Below are 13,925 nucleotides of genomic sequence, written 5' to 3'. Positions count from 1 at the left end.
TGAGAATGCAACTATGTTTTTGGTCTTTTTGGATTTTTTGAAATGACGAGGGTATGCAACTAAATACAACCTTAGCAGATGATAATGCAATCTATGTTTTTGTTGTTTTTCAAGATTTGGACAAACTTTTTTTTTGGAATGCAAACCTAAAGATGCAACCTTGGGAAATTGAAATGAATCCAAGACCTTAGAAGGACAAGAGGACAAAGGACAAAATGATGACAGGACAAAATGACAATGTCACATCTATATGCCTAGATACTAAGATAGGTTTAACAAAATGATGTTGACAAGAAGACAAATTTTGGACAAGGTCAAGACTCCCTAACAATAGCTTAGGGTTTAATCTATAGATTTGAATCTTTGAAGTTTGACAAAACCAAATTTTGAGACTAAATGAAAGAAGGCAATGATTATGACAAGGACCCAAGGATATGATATTAATATGATATCGTCTTAAGATATGATATGATATGAAAAATAATATGAACCAAGGATATGAATGCAAATATTTTATAATGTCAACCTAAGAAAAGACCTAGGGTTTGAAGTATGCAATGATAAAACCAATGCTATATGGATATGTGAGGACCAATGGCTTTGGAAATGCAAAATGTAACCTAAGCCAAGACCTCATTTTGGGATGATGATAATGCAATGAAGACTTAGGAAAATGAATCTAAACCTAAGTGCAAAATGACGACACTTGCATTGAAATGGACTAAAATGAAAGAAGATGACAATATGTCCTAAGACCTAAGTTGAAATATGCAAAACCTAGCCCTAAGTGACATGAATGTTGAAACAAAGTTGTCCAATGTTTTGCAAAGCCATGTTTATACAATCTTTTCAATTTGTTGGATGAATACTTGAACAAAAATTGGCTCGAACTTTTTTTTGAATTTTGTTTGGACAATTGAAACTCATTTTTGACTTGTTGAATGTTGTTTGAACTTTGAAAACTTGTTTGATTTTTAAAAAAAAGGTTGTTTATTGCCACTTGTTATAGTTCATCAATCCAGGTGATCAGATCAGATGAGATCTAATTGGATTTGGTTTGTCTCGAGGTTGATGAGAAAACCCTAACTGCCTGAAATTTGAATTGTCTTTTGGCGGGAAAACCAGGTTATAAATATGCAAGCCAAAATCATTGAAGAGTGTCACTGGATGAGAGAGTGTTGTTGTTGAAGGATTGAAATCAGTCAAGTGCTCATCAAGAAGAAGAAAAAAATATTGAGTGTGAGGAAGAACATGGTTGAAGTGTTTAACCGGCATAAGTGAAGCAACCGGCAGTCAACCATTAAGTCTGACAGAGGAGAGAACCGACAAAGGTCAAACCAATAGAGAAGAAGTGAAGAAGACTATAGTGTAGGTAGACATAGAACTGGCAGAGTGTAGAATTGGTGGAAAACAACGATGTAGAAGAGAGAAGAGAGAACCGGTAAAGTGTAGAACCGAAAGAGAAGGTGAAGAGGTTGAAATAGAAAGAGTGCAACATAGAGTAAGGTTGTAGCAGTGAGAGGGTGAGTAGAGCACTGATAGTGAACTGGATAGAAGATTCAGTAGAGAGATTCACAGAAGTGTTACAAAATTTATTTGTAACAAGAAGATAACTTTTGTATAAAAACATGTTATTGTAATCACTGAGTTGGAGCTTTGTGCAAGGGTTGTATCTCCTTGGGTTGGTGCCCTAAATTAGGGGTTTTATCTCCTTGGGTTGGTGCCCTAAATCAGGGGTTGGTGCTCCTTAGGTTGGTGCCCTAAACATTGTAATCAAAAATTCATTGTTAGGATGGATTGGAGCGATAGACTCCAACAACATTTCTCACTGAGATTTTTCCCATCTTTGGTTTTCCTCATATATGTTGGTGCTATGCAATGTCCCTTTGTGTGTGATTGCATTGTGTAATATCTCCTTAGCATACCGGTAGGTTATCTTGGCTTTAATATGTTAACTAGTACATATACTTAGGATTTTAAGGGAAAAAAATTTGAGTACCACTAATTCACCCCCCTCTCAGTGGCACATTGTGTCTAACAATTGGTATCAGAACCCTAGGTTCCCAGTTGATAAGCTTTCTCTAGCTTGGGTATATTTTGTCTTAAGGACACAATGGTTTGTTTAGTGTCAATCCCTGCTTTGGTTTTTGATGGTTCAAACTATTCCATTTGGAGTTATAGAATGGAATTCTACCTATCCTTGTTGGCATTGTGTTGTCATTAATGTCAACCGGTATAGGATGTTATTGGCATCACTGACATTGATGTCAACTAGTGAACAAGAGGTTGTTGGAGTTAGAGTTTGATGACAAACAGAATAGAAGATGGACGGGTATGGGAGAAGAGTTGATGTGCTATCATTTGTGACAACCAGGTGACCATCTTCATGTAGAATGAAGAACCGACATGTACTGATATATTTGATGTGCAATAATGTGACCACTCTGAAAAAGGGTTGTTGATATGGTGTTGCATACAACCAAGATGAAGATATTATATGATGAGCATTGGTTATGCTAAAGTGGCATAATACTCTTTGGTTCACATCCACACTAGATGAGAAGTAGAAGTATGAATACGCCACCTGATTGCTAGTATAAGGATAACTAACAAGACTTCCACCAGATGAAGAAGCCATCACAGACTAGGTGATAGGTTGACATAGTATGTTCCCTCTATTTGTAGGATGGCATATGTCATGAGGATGATGTATCCTCCCCCCAGCAAAGTCTCACTTGGACCAGTAGAATGATTCCCTAAGATAAACAAGTGATTGAATGCAGAGACCAGTTATACCAATGAAGGAAGAATGAGGTGTTGAGATGGTGTGTTTTTCATCTTGACAAACCATATGAGAATAGAACTGGTTTCATGAAGAAGGATTCTAGTGAGTCTGTAGGAATAGACATGGGATACCGGGATGCTGAAGGAAGGTTGATGCAGAATAGTTGCAGTGTGATGAGTTGGTGTCATCAATGTGTCTCTCTTAAAAGAAGGAAAGTATGTTGTCCACTGGCAGACACATCTATTGGAATCTGTATTGATGTTAGTTGACATGTTATGTCAACCAGTGAATCATTAGAGAAGAAACAAGGAAGATAAGATTCTCACCTGATAAAGAGGAGTGCAACTGAGTGAGCAAAATGTGAAAGAGTGGAAGACCTTCATCTGATGGACTTACACATGGTGTGTTACTACTGATAGTTGTTGTGGACCGGCATGGTTGTTGCCTGGTTGATAAGCTACACCGGCAAGATTAAACAAGTGTGGGCATGAAGGTTTACCGGCAAGGTGTTATATGTCGGTAGGATTTGTTTATCGGTAGCTGAAACTGGTTATTTGTGTGTTCAGTGACTAGGCATGAACCAACGAAATAATATGATGAGGTGGATACCGATAGTGATACCACATGAAGATGAAGTGGCAAACTTGCATGAAGTGGTGGTTGAAACATGCACAGGTCGGTGAACTAAGGTTGGTGAGGTAGTTGTGATTGGTCCAACATTAATGGTGACTGCAAAGCTTGAGGTAGTTTTACAAAGTTGTGTGGCTCGAGATCCAGGATAGATCGATTATGTGGATCAAAGTAGGCGAAGGAGACATTTGGGCCATTTATGGCAATTGACTGAGCAAAGTCGATAGATTGGTTGCAGGTTGCTGAAGAAGGAAGGCGTATTTTGGAAGACACGATATTGGTAGAAATGTGCAGGTAGTCATCATGGAGTTGTGATCTGATCATATCTGATTAGATTCTATGTGCTTCATGATCAGTGGAGAAAACCCTAAGGCACCAAGTTTGAATTGGTTTTTGGTGGGAAGTCTGGGTTATAAATATGCAAGCCTAAGAGATAGTAATCTTCTACTAAAGAGAAGAAATATATTGTCCTATTGCGAAGTGATTAAGTGTTACTTCTGCATGTGAGAGAAAATCAGCCAAGTGCTTAGAGAGTATCTGAGACAAGAGGGAGAGTGAACGGTAGAACCGGTAGTGGTCATACCAGCAGAGCAGAAGTGAAGGAGGTTGCAGAGAAGACAGACAGAAAACTGATAAATTGTTGTACTGGTAAAGAGCAGAGATTAAGGTGGAGATCCAGCATAGCAGAAGAAGAGGAGAGGTGCACTGATGGGGCTTACCGACAAAGAAGTAGCAGGTGAAGAGAAGCAAGAGAAGTGAGTCGGTGTAGAAGAGAAGGTATCTCACTGGTAGAGTAAGGTATATGTAATAGTTACAAGATTCACTTGTAACAAGATAACTACTTTTGTATTTGAAGTTTACTTTGTGATCACTGAGTTGTATCTCGATGCAAGGGTTGTAGCTCCTTTGGGTTGTAGCCCATAAAGTCAGGGGTTGGTGCTCCTTCGGTAGGTACCCTAAAGTCAGGGGTTGGTGCTCCTTCGGTAGTTGCACTAAAATTTGTAACAATGCTTTCATTGTGAGGCTAGATTGAAGCAGTCATCTCCAGCAGCATTCCTCACTGAGGTTTTTCCCATCTTGGGTTTTCCTCGTACATATTGGTGTTATGTGATGTCTCTTGTGTAATTGCTCTTGTGTAGGTATCCCTACTAACCAGTAATTTTGCATAGAGTTAGATCTATTAACTAATATGCTCACAGAGGACAACAAAAGAGAGAACCACTAATTCACCCCCTCTTAGTGGTGCATTGTTTCTAACAATCCTCTCTAGGGTTTCATGTGTGCATGTCTGTTGTAAATAGTTGCCCTAGTAAAGTCAATCATCCCACCAATTTAGATGCAGAAAGAAGAAACCAGTGCAATGATGCAGCAATAAAGGCTATACTATGTGGGTTGTCAAATGATATCTCATCACAGGTGGAGAGATGCAGATCGGCAAAAAGCTTATGGGACAAACTGAAGAAGCTCTATGAAATTGAGCCTACCACTGTAGAACCAGTTTGTGAAGATATGATGAGAAATGCATCTCATGTATCTGTAGATGATGAAGAAGGAACCCACCTCTTCATGGCTCAAGAATCAGATGATGAGAGGCACACATCTGAGAATGATCATGAAGATCACTCCTACCGGAAAGATGTGTTTGGCAATGATAGTGAAGTAGAAGAAGAAGATGAAGCAAAACTTGATCTTGAAGGTGAACTTGTAAATGCACTTGAAGAACTCAATAGAGTGAAAAATGAATACAAGTTATTCAAGAATGCTACTATAGTGGAGCAGAACCAATTGATCAAATGCCTTGAAGAATATGAGAAATGTATCTCAGAGTTGATGACTCAAGAAGAAGACACCAAGGAGTGTCGGTGTAAAGATCTAACATTTGAGCTAGAGGTAAAAGATAAAGAATATCAGCAATTGGTTGGAAAAATGGAGATTCTCCGAAATGACCTTGAGAAATATTAGGATGAGCTCAAGGTAAGAATCTGATTTGATGGCAGAAGTGATGCCTTGGACAAAATGTTAAAAAATCAAAAGCATACCAAGGACACCGAAGGATTAGGAAGAGGTGTTGATGAATGCTCCACCAGTAAGAATTTCCCCCACAATGACATTTTGTTTGTCTCCTCAAATGGAGAGAACAAGGGACAAACCTTCACAGTTAGAAACGCTCCCTAGAAGAAGGTTGATCTAACCATAACCGATGAAGATATGCAGACAAGGATGAGGATCGATGTTGCAAGAAGAAGGAACACTACAAATCCCAAAGGAAAAGGGAAGATGGGAGAAGATAGCTTCACCGGAAGCAGGAACATGAAAAGACAACAAAGAAGACCTCCTACCGGTAGAGGACAAAGGAATGCTACCGCCCATAGGGCAAAGCAATTCTACGAGAAGAAGAGATCAAATGGAAGAACTGCAAAGAATGGAGAACCTAGGATCCATCCCCAGAGAAGCAGAAATGGAGATGCTAAACCGGTAAGATCTCCCCATGCATGGCCGAATAAATTTGTAAGTCATATGCCATCCTTTATTGGTTATTTCTTTGCATGTAATAGCTATGGCCATAGGATAGGAGAATGTAAAAAGGGATTTAGAAGGAACAATCTAGGATTTCATAGATATCATGCATATGGGAAAAATGTATCCAAGCGTAGATACATGCTTATCCCCTCTTGTGGTTATGAAAATAATGTTTGTTATAAATGCAATGGAATTGGCCATAGAAGCTATAAATGTAGGAAGAAGGACTTATAGTTATATGGAAGTTAGTATAGCAGCTATGCTCAACATAGAAATGAATATAGAGCATATGCAAGTCAGAGACCTACATGGAGTCAAAAGAGAAATGTTCCTGCAAGATCAAGAGGTCCACCAGTTTTGGTTGCCAATCATAACAACATGAGCAAAAGAAGATGGTCAAACCGGTATCTTAGAAGGTTCCCTAGCCATGAGATTGGCATGGATGTTGTATGCTACTATAGCACTACTTCCGGTTATGATGCAGAAACCAGAAATGGAGGGATCCATCAGCAAAAGAAAGTAATACTTTCTCCCAAGACTGAAAATGGGAAGAAGAATGTAACCAAGTAGGTATGGAGGAAGAAGCATGAAGATGTTACCATGGATTGGCATTGTGAATTCAATGCACAAGTGATATCTCCTAAGGCTTAAAGGAGATGTAGGACCTTAGGGGAGTAGTACATTGACCTTATCATTCACCCCCGTAGTGGAAGAGGACACATGAAAGAACAAGTTGTTGTCAGTATGAAGGAAGAAACTGAGATGATAAGTGTGTGTAGTGGTAATTTTGGCTACACACCTACTGATCAAAGTTGGATCACTACTCCATGTGTCAATAGATAGAGATTACAATTGGAATCAGATGCAAAGTGACATAAAATGTTAGGAGTTACAGGAAGTTTCTCTGATAGTGATGATGGACGAGTACAAGAAATAGGTATGTGCAGGATGTTACCGGTATGATGCTAACAGATACTTGCACATTATGTAAGATAATGAGGATAGAGATCATTGCATTAGCCCTGGTAGCATGGAATGGGGAATTTATGTCTTAGGTGGTGTTGATGAAGACCTGAAAGACATATGTTGGCCCGGTTGTTGATCATGTAGGCATGCATGTTTTTCAGGTGTCCGATTTAATTTGTGGCATGATGATGACATTGTATGGCATTGTGTACATCCAGGATCATGTCATAGGCTATGGAGGATATAATGCAACTGAAAGATCATCAGACGATCAGATTTGCATATCTCAACCATTACATGGAGATGATTGGTGCCTCGGTATTGGACCCGACCGTAAATAAGGACCTGAGATGTATGGCTTAGGGGGAGTTCAAGTGCTTATGAAGTTGAGCTGACATGCTTGAACTTGTGAGTGTACAGACTGCCTAAACTGTAGATGATGGAATTTATTGTATGAATACCTAGGAGAATTTCATTTTAAGGGTATCTACATTTCATTTAGTTGATGTATTAATAGTACAATCACACTTGATTCTAAAGAAATTTGGGATCAAATGGGAGGTGATGCAGTCTGACCGGCAGGTAAGCAGTATTCACTGACACATCCTTTTGCAAATTGAGTGCTTTAACAATTTGTATCAAATTTGCATGCTCAATTGGTGTTCATTGATGGTTGAAGTCCTCCATCTCAAGAGCTGTAAGTTGAGAAATTGTACCAATTGGTATCAAAAGAGGAGATGCATCTGGTAAAGAAAAAGGGGAGGAAAATTTATGTAAGTGCCTGGTAGATACAAGGAGGAGTGAAACCCTGACAGTTCCCTTTTCCATTATTGTCAAAGGGGGAGAAAGATTCTATAGTATACCACATACTACATGTGTGAGAATCCATGGATTATACAAGGGAAAGATTTGGATCACACAAAGGAAAAGAGAGATTATGTAGTATGTCGGATACTACATGTGTTGACATCAATGCCATAGGGGTAGATTGTTGGCATTGTGTTGTCATTGATGCCAACTGACATAGAAGGACAACCGGTAAATGATGACACCTGAGAGTTAGGTTGTTGATTGTGATGAAGAGGAAGAATGTTATCAATAATCACATCAACATTGGAAGAGAAGAATGGAAAGGTTATCGATATAGTCTATCACTGGTAAGGAAAGGGTGTCAACTGATAAGAGTTGTGTTGACAATAAGTAGTTACCAACTGGCAATCTTATGATCTGTGTACAAGCAGGATGAGCGAGGTGCTTGACATGTTGTTTGTGATAAAGAGGCGGAATGTTACCTAAATCACATCAACACAGGAGGAGAAGGATGTATAGGTCACCGATATGTTGTGTGGATGCAAAACAGCAGGACTCCCATCGGATAAAGATGCAGTCACCATGTTAAGAGATGACTGACAATGAATGTGCCCACATCGGATCACATGTGCTTGTTTAAAGATATGCTACACAAATAGGGAAGCCACATGAGTGCATTGCAAGATGCAGATGATAAGGATTCACTACCACTGGTAAGTGGATCTTATCTCCTATTATGCATAGTGTGCATAATAGTTCTGTGAGATAAGGAAGAAGAGGTAAAGGCAAGTGTTTGAAGGCTCACACCGGATCTACCGGTGAATCAAAGGAATGCCTCAAGTGCATGAAATCAGGGATATGCACTGGACCGATAGAGAAGGCATGTTGAGTTGCCAGGAAAGATGAAGAATGATGGGTTATTCACTTTGAAAAACCTGTTGAGATATAGTTTGGGTTGATGAAGAAGAAGGCAAGGTTGGGCAGCTGCAGATAGAGGACAATGGTTGGATTGAAGGTGGATTCAATTGAAGGTTGATGACATGGTGTCATCAAGGTGTTTATCGATATGTATGTCCACTGGAAATTCTAACAAGAGTGAAAATGCAGAAGACTCCCATCTGATGAGGATGTGCATGAGGAAGATTAGCAAGAGTGCTGACCAATTGAGTGTTCCACTAGAAGAAAAGAAGAGTGGAAGATTGAAAGAAGACTAGTTAAGGGTTTAAGCAACAGGGATAGTAACCCGATAGAGCAACCTAATAATGGAGTTGGTTGATGATCCAATCCATACCGACATAGATGATCAAGCAAAGGTGGATGCCGACATAGTTGCCATGTGGAGATCAAGTGGCATGTGTGCACAGGTTGGTGTGTTGAGTCGGTGAAGTGTCAGGCGGTGAGGTAGATGGTGACAGGTCGACATTTATGTGGATTGCGAGATTCACGGGATGCAAAGAAGAGGTTTGTGGCTTGAGGTCAATGGACAACAGAGATCTAGCACAGACTATTTGAGAAGATCAAGGAAGGTGAAGGAAACTACAAAACCAATCTTGGTGATCGACTAAGAAATACGCTGACAGGTCAAAAGTAGATTGCCAAAGATAGAAGGCGTGATCATGAAGGCACGATAATGGTAGGATTGATTGATGAGTTTTAGTTCATCAATCCAAGCAATCATATCAGATGAGATCTAATTGGATTTGGTTTGTCTTGAGGTTGATGAGAAAACCCTAACTACCAAAAATTTGAATTGGCTTTTGGCAGGAAAACCAAGTTATAAACATGCAATCCAAAATCATTGAAGAGTGTTGCTGGATGAGAGAGTGTTGCTACTGAAGGAGTGAAATCAGCCAAGTGCTCATCACGAAGAAGAAGAAGAGATTGACTGTGAGGATGAATAGGGTTGAAGTGTTTAACCAACATCAGTGAAGAAACCGACAGTCAGCCATTAAGTATGATAGAGGAGAGAACCAACAAAGGTCAAACTGGTAGAGAAGAAGTGCAGAAGGTTGCATTGTAGGCAGGCAGAGAACTGGCAGAGTGTAGTATTAATGGAAAACAACGGTTTAGTAGAGAGAAGAGAGAACCGGTAAAGTGCAGAACTAACAAAGAAGGAGAAGAGGTTGAACCAGAAAGAGTGCAACAGAGAGTAAGGTTGTAGCAGTGAGAGGGTGAGTAGAGTACCGGCAGTGAACTAGATAGAACATCCAGCAGAGAGATTTGTAGAAGTGTTACAAAATTCATTTGTAACAAGAAGATAACTTTTGTATAAAAACATGTTATTGTAATCACTAAGTTGGAGCTTGGTGCAGGGGTTGTAGCTCCTTGGGTTGGTGCCCTAAATCAGGGGTTGTAGCTCCTTGGGTTGGTACCCTAAATCAGGGGTTGGCACTCCTTGGGTTGGTGCCCTAAATCAGGGGTTGGTGCTCCTTGGTTTGGTACCCTAAATATTGTAATCAGAGATTCATTGTGAGGCTGGATTGGAGCAGTAGACTCTAGTAGTATTTCTCATTGAATTTTTTCCCATCTTGGGTTTTCCTCGTATATGTTGGTGTTATGTGATGTCCCTTTGAGTGTGATTGCATTATGTAATCTCTCCTTAGCATACCAGTAGGTTATCTTGGCTTTAGTATGTTAACCGGTACATATACTTAGGAGTTTAAGGGAAAACAATTTGAGTACCACTGATTCACCCCCCTCTCAGTTACACATTTTGTCTAACACCCCCTTTATAAAGTCTTTTTAGTTTCGATGGTTGTTCATTTTTTATAACTGAATCTTTGATTTCAAAATAAACATGAGAGATATATTATTTTCTTATTTTCTTGGACATAATGCTTTAACTCACCATAATAAGTTAAACATCCTTGAGACATACCAAAGAAGATGTGGCAAAAAGAGGGTATCAATTATTAAATAGGAATGTGCTCCTATAAATATTCACTTGTTTCCTTTCCAAGATGTAGACATATGTGTCTAAAGGTAAGCTAATGTCATCTCCTGGATGTAATTAGAACCAACACTCTTCACAACCAAACAAACTTTTGCAAGACTTCATCTTGTAAGATCTTGATCAAGCAACAGGGTCCATATCTCCCATATGATTTGAACAGTCAAGAATTCTCAAATAGATCTCTTAGAGTTCCATCCAAATTTGAATAGTCGGTCATCAAACAATATGACATCACCAAACATATGCTTCAGAACCATTTCTTTGGCAAACCAACGATGGTTGAAACTACATAGATGTCGACTCGTGTACTATGGCTATTGACATATCTAACTGAATTTTGCTATTGGATTATTTCCTCCCTTTATCTTTTGAATTAATCCATATTTTTATTTGACACTGTCAAAGGGAGATGTGAGTGCACAATTGGAGATAAATGCCATCGGCACTTGGAGAGATGGGAACTTTTCTATCTTGGTCTATGAAACATTATACTTTTCACAAACCCATTTCTTTGTTTCCATTCCACCTATTCAATAAGGTTTAGAAACATGGAATTTCCTTTGTTATCAGGCTTATTTCATTGTCCTTTGAAAACATCAAACAAGATTCTTGGCTTCCATCTTATTCCCATGTCGATGTCATTGGACCAAGTCACAGTGTCACCACATTTTGGAACTTTAGAACCAGTCGGAGGTTTTGAACATTCAAGAACCATGCTTATTGCCTGATATCCTATCAGATATCCTTATTATCAGAAAATCGCTCGAAGGGAAATTTGAAACCATTCTTACTTGAGTTTGCGAGTTCCAAAAGGCCCCGACTATTAGATTTCTAAAGAGGGTTCCAATATTCACAAAAATACATATTACTTAATTGACCCGAATTGAGTCATAAGGCTATGTAGCTTATGAATTATATAAAGTTCTCGACCACAAAATAAGGAAACCTATGGTCATAGAAAGTAGAAAATATAGAAACACCCTACAATAAATAATGCACGACCATGGCTTGGTTTCATCAAGACATATTGCACATGCCCTTTATAAATTCTAGGTAGCTTAGAGATAGATTTTGTTTCAGGCATTTCTAGACACGAATGCCTCTAGGATCCTTAAGACCCATAGACTTGGGCAATCTCTTTTGATGGCTGGAAATGCCTGCTCCTTAGTCCTTATATGGAGTTGTTGAACATCCTTCTCAGCTTTTGTTTGGAAATTGTTAATATTCATTAGCAATTTCATTCTTGGAATCATGTCGAGCTTTAAAGTAATCTCTAGGTCAACTATGCTACCACTAGAAAACATGTGGAAAGCCCGATCCTCCTAAGAGGTTTTGAATCATAGTCAGGGACCTTGGTAGACTTGAAGTCGAGGGAGTTAGATAAAATGGGAAACTTTAAATAGTTCGCGATTGATGAGTTTGTATAGATACCTACACTATAACCATAACCAATTCCTGATTTTCCTTGAATACCCAACTTCTTGATATTCATGGGATTCAAAGTTACTAAATGCCCCTTTTTTTACATTCTTCGGTCAAGGCTATTGATAGATGAAAATACACATTTTTCACTTCCTTTGTGAAACATATGAAACTTACAGATGAATTTGCAAGATTTGGCCAAGTTCTTTCTAAGATTATTAAGGATGCATGTGAGGATCAAGAGTATTATCATTTGTAGGAAAAAGATAAGATCTGGAAGTTTAAAATTTGCTAGGTTCAAAACTTGGGTAACAAGACATCACAATGAAATAGTTAGAGCCACAAGCATAGGTGGAGGTTCCTACATCACTACAAGTGTTATTTCACCATTCAAACATTCAATTGCCTTAGCAACCCTTGATTTTAATTACAATAATTTTTTGATCAATTTAGAGAGAGAAAAAAAAAATGAAAAAAAAGGAAGCTAAAGATGAAGGTTCCAATTACTATAGTTTTAGAGGAACAACCTACAATGAACAAGGTATTTCCCATATTTGACCCAAAAAAAGAAATGATGGACTACATGGTTGTCATGCCCCTAATTCCAAATCAAAATAAACCAAAAAAATAGATTGATCCCTCCCAATTTCACGTTAGCACCATCCAAATTGATTTCTCAGGAGTTAAAAATATGGACAAAATTAATGTGTCAAGAAAGACCAACAAAGTAGTGTACATATCATTGCGAGAGAGAGAGAGAGAGAGAGAGAGAGAGAGAGAGAGAGAGAGAGAGAGATGAGATGGAGAGACAAATACAAAAGTTATAGAGAGACCTAGAAAATGAGGAAGCAAAGAGGAAAGCTATAGAGAACAATAGGAGTGAATTATAGAAAAGGATACAAAAAATTACCTCTACATCTACAAGTGCAGAGAACAAACCAAAAGAGGTGGAATTGAATGAACTAAAGAAAAGATTAGTTGAAAGCATCGAAAAAATTGAAAGTGAAAGAGCCTCTTTAGTATAATTATATAAAAATTTGGAGAATGCCATTGCCTCAACAAGAAATTTACAATTCCTATTGAATAGAGAGAAGGAAAGAGAAAATTGATAGGAAGAAAAAGAAGAGGAAGAAAGAAAAAACAATGAAACACTGACACAAGAGCTGCATAAGGCATACAATGATATTAACTCTCTCAAAGACAAATTGAGAGGATCTTGGAAACAAACAATGAGGTTTATAAAACAAAATATTTGGGAGCAAATAATGTAGAAGGCTAACCAATTATGTCAGTTGTTTGAATTGATTGGAAATCTTAGTGTACATTATGTGAAGCTAATTGAATCCATTGCTCAGAATATAAAGTTGAATTCAAGAGAGAAAATTGCAAATAAAATTTTGCAAACAGTCTACAAATCTAATTAAAAATATTTAGCATCCAAGGGAATTCACGATCGCATTGATGCCTCAGTAAAGGCTTCATCTGTCATTCAAAATGATACAAAACTACGAGAATCATAGGAATTTTTAGATAAGGCTGGAAAAAAGATGAAGAAGCTACATGGAAAGGAGAAAAGATTGACAGAACTTGGTTTGTCGATGACTTTTGATACAACACAACAATACATTGGATATTTTGCTTTCAAAAATAATATGGAGGAGAAAATTAAGTTTGATTTGGACTTGTTTCCTAAGGACAGAAATGAGTCTAACTTTCTGGCCATGACCAAATCATTGACAACCTTGAATGCAACTTTGGATGAAACATTGATGTCAACTTACACTTCCAATTATGAAATCCTAAAAAATTTGCAAGTCACTTAATATATGTTAAAATAAT

Source organism: Cryptomeria japonica, chromosome 6 (assembly GCF_030272615.1).
Source record: "Cryptomeria japonica chromosome 6, Sugi_1.0, whole genome shotgun sequence".
NCBI classification, from domain to species: Eukaryota; Viridiplantae; Streptophyta; class Pinopsida; order Cupressales; family Cupressaceae; genus Cryptomeria; species Cryptomeria japonica.
Note: the sequence above shows the minus strand (reverse complement) of the source record.